This window comes from Olea europaea, chromosome 7, assembly GCF_002742605.1.
Source record: "Olea europaea var. sylvestris chromosome 7, O_europaea_v1, whole genome shotgun sequence".
In the NCBI taxonomy this organism is placed as follows: Eukaryota; Viridiplantae; Streptophyta; class Magnoliopsida; order Lamiales; family Oleaceae; genus Olea; species Olea europaea.
The window spans coordinates 16,603,765-16,616,594 of NC_036243.1; positions in this window are offsets into that span (position 1 = coordinate 16,603,765).

Genomic DNA, 12,830 nt, shown 5'->3' on the forward strand with positions numbered 1-12,830 from the left:
TAATTTATCTTAAAAGAAGAGCTTTTAAAAAAAATTAATTTGATGTAACTTTCACAAAAAACTATTCTACGAGAAGCAGAAGTAGAATCCCTGTCGAACTCGAATGGCCCTTAATTTGGCATGACAAGTACTTTTATTTCATTATTATAATTGTCCAATATATTACTCTCGAACGCAAAAATGGAGTTTTTTTTTTTACTCATAAAATTCTAAATTTTGATACGTGGCAACCTCTCATCTTTCTACTTTTTTGGGTGTTATTGATTAAGAGAACTCCACGCTATTGAACGTCAAGCCATGAAATCAGTCGTATAGAATGTCCTGTTGTGGTTATAATAGTTGAAAAAGCCTTTTTACTATTTTTTCTAATTTTAACTACTCATATCAGAAACATGTCTGCATATTTCTTTAAAATGTAACTTTTTTAACTGAGGGTCTATTTAATTGTAAAGATAAAATTTAGATTGAAAAAAAACGAATTTTAGAGATTTGAATCGCCTAAAATTGTTTTCCTAAAAATTATAAATTATTGTGTTTGATTGGTATAATTTTTTACGTGGAAAATGTTGAAATAAAAGTATTTTTTGTGTTTGTTTGGCTTTGTTTTACATGAAAATTGTCAATTAATAGGAAATATTTTTTTACAATAATTTTTAAAATTTGTTTCCATTACAAAAAAATAAAAAATAATAAAGAAGACCTCAGCTACCTAGATTGGTGGGAATTGATTTCCCACAAAAGCTAGAAAACTACAACTCCCAAAAAATTCAAGAACTTGATTTCCATGGAAAATATGACACTATCAAACACACAATAGTTGAAAATTGGCATCCTAATTCCATTTTCCCTAGAAAATTGGTGCCTATCAAACGGTGCCTAAATGAAATTAGAGTTTATTTGAATGATTTTATTTTGCGTAGAAAATACCCTATCTCCACCCAAGTTCCTATTTTTTTGGCGTTTAATTGATATTTTTTCTACGGAAAATACTTTCCTCAAAAATAAAAAAAAATATCTTCTTTTAGGGAGGAGTAGATTTTTATTTTTCAAGGAATTCATTCTCTCTCTCTCTCTCTTATCTACCCCTTTATCTCATTTACCCATCATTAAAAAATTGACAAGTATATTATTTTCAAGTTGACAATTAAATCAATTAAAAATATTTAATTAATAATTTTTATACAAATAAAACTTTATTTTTATGTAAGTTACATACTTACAATCAAATGCGTCCTTAATTCTTCCTCTCATTTTTTCACGTAATTGACTAAGAGCTTAAGACCATTGAAACACGAAATCAATGCCAAATAAATATCAATCGACCAGCATACTTGTTGATGAAATGGGGGAGGATATGCCTGTTTGACACGTGTAATCATATGTCCAATAAGTTGACGATAACGTTATCAAAATAAAGTGCAACGAGATTGTAAACGTGTCATACATTTATTGGTTCAGGGGATTTTTGGGCGGGGGTGGGGTGTAATGGGCCCCTCACTTTTCGAAGTATCTATCTAGTAAAGTAAAGACCAAAGACTAGTGGGGGACTCGTGTCTCTGAGTGGGCATTGAGTTTTGTCATATGGTGAATTATTTAGGGTAATTGGTTATATCAAATTTTAATTGCAATGAAGATGTTTATTCTTTGTTTATAGTTGCACTCATATCTTTGATTTTTTTTTCTCCATTGCATTCTTATTATTAACATTTTCGTCCAAAAAAATTGTAAAACATTCATCTGGCCCTCATATTTTAAGTAAAAAAAAAACATCAGATTCAATAGTTCGACAAAATGATTGGACATAAGTACAACAATAAGTAAATATTAAAGGACCTTCGTTATAATAAAACTGTAACGTAACGAATAAATATTGTGATGTGAATTTATTTACCCAATTATTTATGGTTACGTCTCTAGATCAAGTTATTTTCTTGTATGCGTTGATTAATACTACATTATCATACAAAACGTAATTACCAACAATGTTAAATATGATATATGACGGGTTAATTGTACTGATCATCACTCATCTTTCACCTAATTGCAATTAGGTCGTTGTAATTTAACATCAATTAAATCATTCTATTTGGACATGGTCGAACAATGTAAAAAATTTGATGAAATATCATTTAAAACTAATAGATTTATCGCATCTTCGTTCAGACTTCAATTTTTTGCATGTAAACTCCATATCAAGCACCAATTTATGAAAACGCTTCAATGATTTTGACGTTTTTTTTCAATATATTAATCTCAAAATTTCATTGTCAAAGTTCATAGAACTGTTGAGAAAGTCTATGCATTCTTTCATTTCTAAAATCGGCATTGCAATTAATATAAAGTTCATCGTTAGTTGAGTCAACTTCAAATATGGAACAAACCCAAGATTTCTTTCTTTTTTTCATTTTTCTTTTCCATTACACCCCCCCCCCCCCAGTGGTCGAATGAATTTTTGAAATGTAATGTTTTGGGAAAAAACATTCATAAACGATAATTGAGACAGTTAACTTCGATTAAGATGAAAATGGAAGATATTTGATAGTTTTGATTAACATATCAGTAAACTGTAACGTCATTTGATTGGGTTCAAATCATGTGTGTTAATTGGTAAATTAAAGTTACATGATTCAATTGTTGCAAAACGAAGCTCGGCGTTCCAATTGCGGTGTCGGTGAAGTTGGATTATGGTCAATGCTGTTAATAATGCAAATATTAGTTTTAACCGTCATCTTAACAAGTTTTATCTCATTGTCTAGTATCACACAATTATTTTAATTGCTGACAAGCAAAGTTCAATGAAAGTTTGATGACCTATTACCATTAACTCGATATATAAGTTATAACCACACACACCACTAATATATTTACTTACAATGGGTTTTCTGGTGAAATGCCCAAAATCTGTGTTCCCCATGTCCAGAAAAAAGAGGTTTAGCACGTCAAAATGTTGTGACATAATTTTAATAGAACATTGTAGAAGAGAAAAGGGCGACGTCGAAATTTTTAAAGATTCAAGTACTTTGTCTTCAGAAAAATAAAATAGTGTAACGTGCAAATAATAATATAATTTATATAGCGTAAATAATGATCGATCTACATCTCTGTGTGACAGTGGATGTACTCCAAATGATAATAGTGAACACTACGTAATCAAATAATTATCTGAACGGTCGATGAATATGCGGGAAAAAATAATAATAATAATAATAATCGACGATCCCAATACGTTTTCGCCCCTGTTTGTTTGCTATTATTTATTTATTAAAATAAAAAAATAACCGTTATCTATCACATTAAGCTATTATATTTGACTTTCTATCTCTTGTGTGAAATGCATAACAACTATATTTTTCATTCTCATTCTTACGTTAATATGGCTCAAACAAGCCATTGGTATTTACGTTCAGCTACAAACCTACTAGAAAAAATCCTAAACGTCCACATGTTGGGTTTGCAAGCTTTTGAGGTCTCCCACAGTGCTACGTGGCACTCTTCTCTTTATTTGGCTTTTTTTGTGCACTTTTGCATTATGGTCCGCGAACAATGTAATAATGGAAGTGGGGTTATGTCACTTTGAAATAATGTGAGTGATAGCTGGAGTGGTATAATGTTAGTTGGTAAGATGTGATTAGATGAAAAATATTGATTCTGTTTACAAGATTTTAGTGATGAAATATTATGTGATATTATGTCAATTATTACGTCTACAGTACATGCCACCTAGAATAAATATCATCTGCACCCATATCTTTGAATTTTTTTTCTCTATTGCATTCTTATTATTAACATTTTCGTCCAAAAAAATTGTTAATAGGGTAAAAAAACATTCATCTGGCCCTCATATTTTAAGTAAAAAAAATAAATAAATAAGATTCAATAGTTCGACAAAATGATTGGACATAAGTACAACAATAAGTAAATATTAAAGGACCTTCATTGTAATAAAACTGTAGCGCAACAAATAATTACTGTGATGTGAATATATTTACCCTATTATTTATGGTTACGTCTCTAGATCAAGTTATTTTCTTGTATGCGTTGATTAATCCTACGATATCATACGAAACGTAATTACCAACAATGTTAAATATGATATATGACGGGTTAATTGTAATGATCATCACTCATCTTTCACCTAATTGCAATTAGGTAGTTGTACTTCAATTTGCACTAATAGGTTACTTACTATTAATTTAACATTAATTAAATCATTCTATTTGGACATGGTCGAATTAGGGGTGTAAGCGGTCCGATTTTACCGATTTTTGACAAATTTTCAAACCAAACGGTTTGAGTTTTCTCAAACCTAAACCAAACCATTTCGAACGGTTTGAAAAAAATTCAAACCTAAACCTAACGGTTTGGTCCGGTTTTAAACCGTCGGTTTCGCTATATTTTTTTCTCTGTCTATTTTTATGTCATTAATTCATTGAATTTAATATATATTTATATCTCACTAGTAATAAATTTAAAACAAATTAAACCCCTGTTTGAACCAAATTTTTGGGACAAAAAAATGAAAATTTGGATCGTTATTCCACAAGTCCAGGCGCCTTTGTTAACCTGCTATTTCCTGTGTGGGACCTAACCTCCTCTCCAATAGTCAATTTTCTCATTATGATGATATAGAAAATATGACTCAAACAGAGGCTAAATATATCTAGTATAAATTTAAACATTAACTAAATCAAAGTGAAATCACAATAAACTAAAATATAGTTTTTTTTTCATTTTTGTTCACCTTTTTTAGGTTAATGACGATACAATAACGTTACAATACAAGTCTACTAAACTAGATATAAGGTCCAAAAAATATAATGATGTCCAAAAAGATCTCGTGATCATCATATCTAGAAAAAAAATATTGATTAAACAAAGAGAATAACCAACTACAATAATAAAGCAATTATTTATAATATCTAAACATAACAATTACACAAGTATACGTTTGTATGATGTTATGAAACACATTTAATTTCAGATTCTTACCTTAATTTGCTCCAAAAATTTATTGATCTGAAATTTTATTTGTAGCAAATATTATCACCGAAGGTCTAGAATCTCTTTGTCTCCAATTTGGTATAATGGACTTCAATTCGACTTTGAAGAGGCGTGAAAAATCTGAAAAGAAGTGTTTGGTGCCGGCGGCTCAAAACTGTGTTGGGTGTCGACTGGAGTTCATCTAAATTTTGAAGAGAAAAAAGGTTTTTGATAGATTATGTTAGTCTTTAAAATTATTAAATATATATTAGGATTATTGGATAATAATAATAATATATCTGTATTAGAAAATTAGGAATTGACAAAAATACCCACAAACGACAAAACTATTGAATTTTACATATTTGGATGAATTTTCAAAAAAATTCATTTTTTTATTTTTATATATTTTTTCGCCGGTCCGATTTGATTTTAAATCTCAATTAAAATTTTCAAACCTAAACCAAACCATTTTGACCAGTTTGGTTTGGGTCAAAACCATTTCGTTCATCGGGTCCACGTGGCACCAAACCGACGGTTTCTAAAATGCAGTTTCGGTTCGATTTTTCGATTTTGCGATTTTTGCTTACAGGCCTAGGTCGAACAATGTAAAAAATTTGATGACATGTCATTTAAAACTATTAGATTTATGGCATCTTCATTCAGACTTCAATTTTTTGAATGTAAACTCCATATCAAGCACCAATTTATGAAAACGCTTCAATGATTTTGACATTTTTTTTTTCAATATATTAATCTCAAAATTTCATTTTCAAAGTTCATAGAACCGTTGAGAAAGTCTATGTATTCTTTCATTTCTAAAATCGGCATTACAATTAATATAAAATTCATCGTCAGTTGAGTCAACTTCAAATATGGAACAAACCCAAGATTTCTTTCTTTTTTCATTTTTCTTTTCCATTACCCCCCCCCCCCCCCCCCCCCCGCCACATATCAGTAAACTGTAACGTTATTTGATTGGATCCAAATCCTGTGTGTTAACTGCTAAATTAAAGTTACATGGTTCAATTGTTGCAAAACGAAGCTCGGTGTTCTAATTGCAGTGTCGGTGAATGTTGGATTATGGTCAATGCAGTTAACAATTAAACGAGGATTTCCATAGATGCAAATATTTGTTTTAACCGTCATCTTAACAAGTTTTATCTCATTGTCTAGCGTCACACAAGTGAAGTATTTTAATTGCTGACAAGCAAAGTTCAATAAAAGTTTGATGACCGATTACCATTAACTCGATATATAACCAATAGAACATTTTAGAAGAGTGGCAACGTCGGAATTTTTAAAGATTCAAGTACTTTGTCTTCAGAAAAATCAAATGGTGTAATGTGCAAATAATAATATAATTTATATAGCATAAATAATAATCGATCCACATCTCTGTGTGACAGTGGATGTAATCCAAATGAATTAAGAGTGAAACACTAGATAATCAAATAATCATCTGAACGGTAGATGAAATGCCGGGGGGGAAAAATCGACGATCCCAATACGTTTTAATATTAGAACAAATCGTAAACGTCCACATGTTGGGTTTGCAAGCTTTTGAGGTCTCCCACAGTGCTACGTGGCACTCTTCTCTTTATTTGGCTTTTTTGTGCACTTTTGCATTATGGTCCGCGAACAATGTAATTATGGAAGTGGGGTTATGTCACTTTGAAATGAAATAATGTGAGTGATAGATGGAGTGGTATAATTTAAGTTGGCAAAATGTGATTGGATGAAAAAATTAATTGTGTTTACAAAATTTTAATGATGAAATATCATGTGATATTATATCAATTATTACGTTTGTAGTACATACCAAAAAGAATAAACAACATCTGTATTTATATTTTTTTTTATCCTTTTTTGCTTCTAAATTATTCGAAAATTTATTCACTAACCATTTTTCAGAATTTATTTATTTATTTAATTCTTTTGGGTATGTGTATATTAGCTCATGCCTTGCATCATGTGCAGTGAAAGCCCTTTTTTTTTTTTTTTGGGAAAATGAGATTTTTGGAGAACGTGTGATTAAAAAGTAGGAAAAAGTGTTGAGTTTATATGTAAAATCTTTTATTATATAAATGTATGGTTGAAAACGAGCTAGAGAACAAAAGAATTTTGAATTAATGGATGTCAAACAATGGCCAAATATAATTATTTTTAGTTGTTTTTATAATATTTAATAAAATAGTTATTTTTACTTTCGGTGCTCTTTATATGCAAAAGAAATTCTAAAGTTTGCCATCCTTTCATTTCTAACCAATCACCATCACTAAATTCATGAAAGTGCTGAAATTTTTAACTCTTTTCCAAATTTTATTATTTTTATGCCTATTCACTACATTCTCTCTCATCTTGTGTCTACAGTGTGCGGATAAAAAAAACATCAATTCAATCTCGATTGATCGATAAAAGTTGGATAAAAGTGAGGAACAGAATTTAAATTGCTTTATATTTTATTGAATTTATGTAAAGTGTATAACGTTAACAATAATTAGTACTTGGTAAAGATGCCACGTATTGTCGACTATAGTGATTTTACTTTATTTTTAAAAAGGACACAAACTAACTTCGATTTTCGATTTTCGATTTTCGATTTTCATGGCATTGCACATCAATTTTTTGCATCTAAAATTGCTAGGCAGTCTTCTTGGAATATTCCTTGCACCAATAGGGTTGATGCCCTTTTTTTTTTTTTATCCTTTTTCTTTTGCATCTTTACAAATAGGAAATATGATTTCAAGTCAAACTTTTTATTGACCAGACATGTGCAATGGACTGGTTCTTGAACTCCAATAATGTGACAAATTTGACTCTCTATAATTGACACTGAATAAACATTTTATAGGCCAACATGATTGCTTCAATTGCATCATCTTTCAAAACTTTAAGGTAGAAGATATACAGAAAAGAACTCAAATATGCTTATAGTATATTTTGTCGAGATGATTAGAGAGTATTGAGGACGAGAAAGATACTCCAATTTATACAATATTATCCAATATTATGAATCAAACATGCATTTATAGTTTCCTTTGCTAGGATTTTAACCTGGTGGGACTAGAGATGACAATGCGTCAGGTTCGGGCCGGGTGGGGGGAGCATTTTCCTGTCCGTACTTGCTCCATTACATGTTTAGGGCAGGGCAGGGTTTTTGCCCCCATTTATGTACTCGTTAAAAAATATATATTTTTAATTCTTTTTAATGTCCCTATTCATTCAAGTAAGACAATAATATAGTTATTAAATTTTTAATTAATTAATTAATTTTTAAAAGTTAAATTATTCGAATATATTTGGCAAATTAATGTTTTTATTGTTTATCATATTTTTTAAATAATCTTAGTTACCATCTTCTATTAGAATTAATGAAATTTCCTGGAATTTTCCTATTATAGCCTGTTTACCCCCCCTTTTTTTCTAATAATGCATTTTAGAATGGTAGATTGATGCAAAATATATAATTAGAAAAAAAAATTGAATTTACGTGTAATATTATTTTATTAAAAAATGTGATTGAAAAGAATTCTCAAGAAAATAAAATAAATGGGGTGGGGTCCTCGTTATCCGTACCCACCTCAGAGAAGAATTGTCCGCTCTATACCTGACCCAATTAAGCAATGTAATCCCCGTCCTATTCGGAGTTGGTCCTCGTGGATATCAGGTTTGATGGAAATTTTTGTCATCCCTAAATCTGCACAATCCTTATGCATTTTCGTGAATATCAAGTGTTTCGATTTGTGTTCTTCGTCTTTTCACGCTTTGGTTTAGTTTTTATGTACTAGTAATATGCGTTTCAGCAGTTGAAAGACTATAAAAGGGCCATGTTTTAGAATAGTTTCAATTAATAAGTATGCCAAATCTTTTGAGGTTGATTGCACGGACATGTTAGATATAGACTTGGTCTGAACTTGAAGTATAACTTCATTAAATTTCTCCAAAAAACACAATATTAAACTCTTCACGAAAAATTATTAGAATTCGTATGGTTCTTCTGATTAACCTTGTGTTGAGGAAATACATATAATAAATACATATAACATGCACTTATTTAGATCATATTATTAAATTTTTATGTCGTTATATTATTAATTTATACTAGTGCTGATTTTCTTTTGTTGTTAGTAATGAGTTTGAAGCAATTGAAAATAAAGAAGGACAAAATCGAATAAAATATATGATTTTGGGTTTGAATTTCAAAAATTAGAATTTGAAAAGGACATTAATTGCACAATTGATGAATTCAAGGACTAATTTGTATTATTTGAGAAAGAGGAAACCTTAGAGAGAATTTGCATTAATTAGGCAATGGAATTAAATGGGCCTCAATTATACTTGCTTTGGAATTCAAATTCAATATTTACTTGGACTTCTAATTTGACTATAACTGAAGGCCTGGAATTGGACTTCATTTAACAAAGGTGGTTGAAATTTACATATATATACACGGCAAAAGACACAAAATAGCGAGTCCCTCTTGGAGTAAAACTTCGAGGGCTGAAAAGGTTATATATATACACACGGAAAAAGAAGAAAGCTATCAACGGCTGTGATATATACATATACATACAACTGCGGCTAAGAGAAATATATACATGCAAGGCCAACAATTACTACAGATTTAGGCATAGAATTTGAGGATATATACATACACGTTGTTGGAGAAAAACATAGATATATATACACACGCAGAAGACGGTCGGAATTTGGAAAACAGAGATAGCAGAACGGCAGACGATAGTTCATCAGCAGTTGGAATTTGGAAAATAAATCATGTTTTATCGATTTTTGGTGATGTCTTCAAACTTTTATGTGTTTAATTTTAACAATATGCTAGACTAATTCTTTTCATGTTGGGGATGAAAATGAAATCGTTTATTATTTATTTTTAATTCAAGATAAGTAGTTTAATTAAATTCTTACAATTCTTGATTAATTTTGCATGCTAAATTTTATTATTTGATTGTTTAATCACCAACTGAATATATGTTTACTTGTTATAGTGTCAAGAGACTTATAATAGGATTAGAACACTGCTTGATTAACGCTTTTATAATAAATTTTATGAATAATATTTATTGTGTGTGCAATTTTTGAGACAATTGTGAAATTGAATGTGTTCTATTCATTAGAATTTAGACTAAAAATATATTCAAATCGTGATTATAATAGTTTTAATTTGTCTTGGGAAAGAAATTAATTACAATAGAATTATCGATTGTCATAAATGCAAGTACGAAACTAGTTACATAATTATAAATTAAAAAAGTTAATAATATGTAGATTCGTAATCCAATACATTCATTCTATACACATACTAAATTCGCATTTTACAAGTTTTCATAGACTAAGTTAGAATAATTAAAAACTATAAAACACATTTGTTTTTTACTTTGAATCTAATTAAATATTAATATGCTCTATTAAATTTTATTTCTCATGTGACGATACATGTTACTCATCATGTATTATTTGTCAACGATCATGTACACTTGCAAGATTTGCACGAACAATATATCATCTAATCTCTCGGTACAATGAGACATACGCTCGGATATAATTCTATTGTAACTTGTTCTCCATTCAACTTAGGGATGACAATTTACCCCGTCCTGTTCCGACCCGAATGAGGCAAAAAAAACTCACCTCAACAGGTTGTCAGGGGGCGTAAATTGTCCCCCCATCTCAAGTCTCGCCCCGCGCCGCCCCATGCACCTGAATTATGAAATAATTTAACAAGATTGTGCGATTTGAAATGTTATTCTTAAATTGTGGCAATTGTGTTGTTTTCCCTTTTCCTAATTGTATAGGAAGTGTATTTTTTTTTCAATTATATCAAGAATTATTTTCTTCTTATATAAAATCAATTTTAACTAAAACTAATTATTAAATTAAGACTTTAATTAGACTACTATAACTCCTAATTTAATTCAACCAATTTAAGTCAAGCTCAATAGTGACAGAAACTAGCCATCGATCAATATCCATAGCTGTAGCTTGCATTTTTTGTGATGGCAAATAGAAACCAAAAATTAAACGTCAAAAAAATTTAAATGAATAAAATAAAGCAACATATACTACAATAAATAGTTCTACTGATGAATGAAGTTATGAAGATTAAAAAATAACAATTTTTGGATCAAGAAATGAAATTTAATTATAATGTCGCAATGATAATGTAATTTTAATTGCAATTGTTTCTTTTTGGACAGTGTTTGTTTCGACTTTCGAGTGTTATTTTGGATATTAATTTTGTTAGTTTGAGTATTATTTGTATTTTACTGAATTTGAAATTTTGAAAGGGAAAATAAAAAAGGGGGGGAGGGGAGGCAAGCGCCCCGATCCCCCCAGTCTAAAGCGGGGCAGGGCGGGGTGGCCCCCATTGCCATCCCTAATTCAACTGCTAACTTCCATCTATGAATTCACCTTGTCTGACTTATTCCTTCGGGGGTACTTTTCAAAAGCACCAAGTCAAAGAACAACTTTGTCAGATTAACCAATAAATTTTTGTCGTTCACCAAAAAAGCCTTTTGAAGAGTAAATATCATTTTTGCTCTTATTATGTTTTGTAATTACAAAAGCATATCATTTGTTCAAAAGAAAATAATATTCTCGTTTAAAAAATAAATAAACCCAAATGCTTCCCACTTAAATTTTAAAATCAAATCACTTTCCTTATCAGATTCTCCAACTCATTTAAAAAGAAAATTTCTCTTCCATCTACTTGAACATTGAAATTTCACTAAATTATCAAATGATCAACGAGAAAATATTATTCATAGCCATCACTTGAAATTGGTAAGTAAAAATATGTATTTTTAATTTCGTTTTAGTTAAATTAGTATATTATTTTAATTTTTAAATCTTATTTCAAAATAGATAGATAATTTTTGCATTTCCTAAATAGATCTATAATTTTTTAGAAAAAACGAGAAAAAATTCACCTGCATGTATATTCTTTCGATCAGATTCATGACTATCTGGAAAACGGTCGACCTAGCCATCTGGACACAAAGAAGAGTCGGCCTCGTCATCTGGGCAGGCTCTTAATAGCCGGCTCTACCTAGTCGGCCCAAATATTTTTTTGTTATTATTATCCATTTTTTTAAATCCTGTCTCATAATGCAAATACTGGATTATCAATAGTCCCAATTGGTTACTTTGGTGAATTTGAAGGGAATGAAATAAATGATGTGCATAAAAATCAAAAAGTGAAAGATATGGTGTTATTGAAATTGTGATAACATCGAGTACATTATATGGAGAAATGTACCATGATTTACAGAACAAGATCGACCTCGATCATTTTCAGTACGATATAGAATTAGGATTTCTATTCAACAAGTATATATCCATTTCAATTCTACCTATAAGGTTACTTCTGAAGTTGAAATGAAGGTTCTAATTGAATTGAACAAAAATCGCACGACTCTAATTTGCGTAACTTTAGTGAGGAAGAATATCCTCGAGAGTGAGCACAAAAATTCCAATTGAGGGGATCGTAATGTGAATGATTTTTGGGAAACTGTGGAAATAGCTCTCGAAGATGATGTGGTTATTCTCGAGATAGTTGTTTCTCACTACAATCTCACAGTTACGTGTAGAATTACTTAGATAGTTTAAGACAAGGAAGATTTCTTTATTCCATCGGCGACGTAAGTGGGGTGGGAACTCACAGACTGGATAGAGTGCACGATATCTATATGTTTGCATATGATTCCCAATGAAGAATTACATATTGAGTAGCTATTTTAAATAAAGAGAGATTTGCAAGAAGTTGTGCACCGTATTACATTGAAACATAACGTTGAATTTAAAGTAAAGAAATTAAACAAATCAACCTA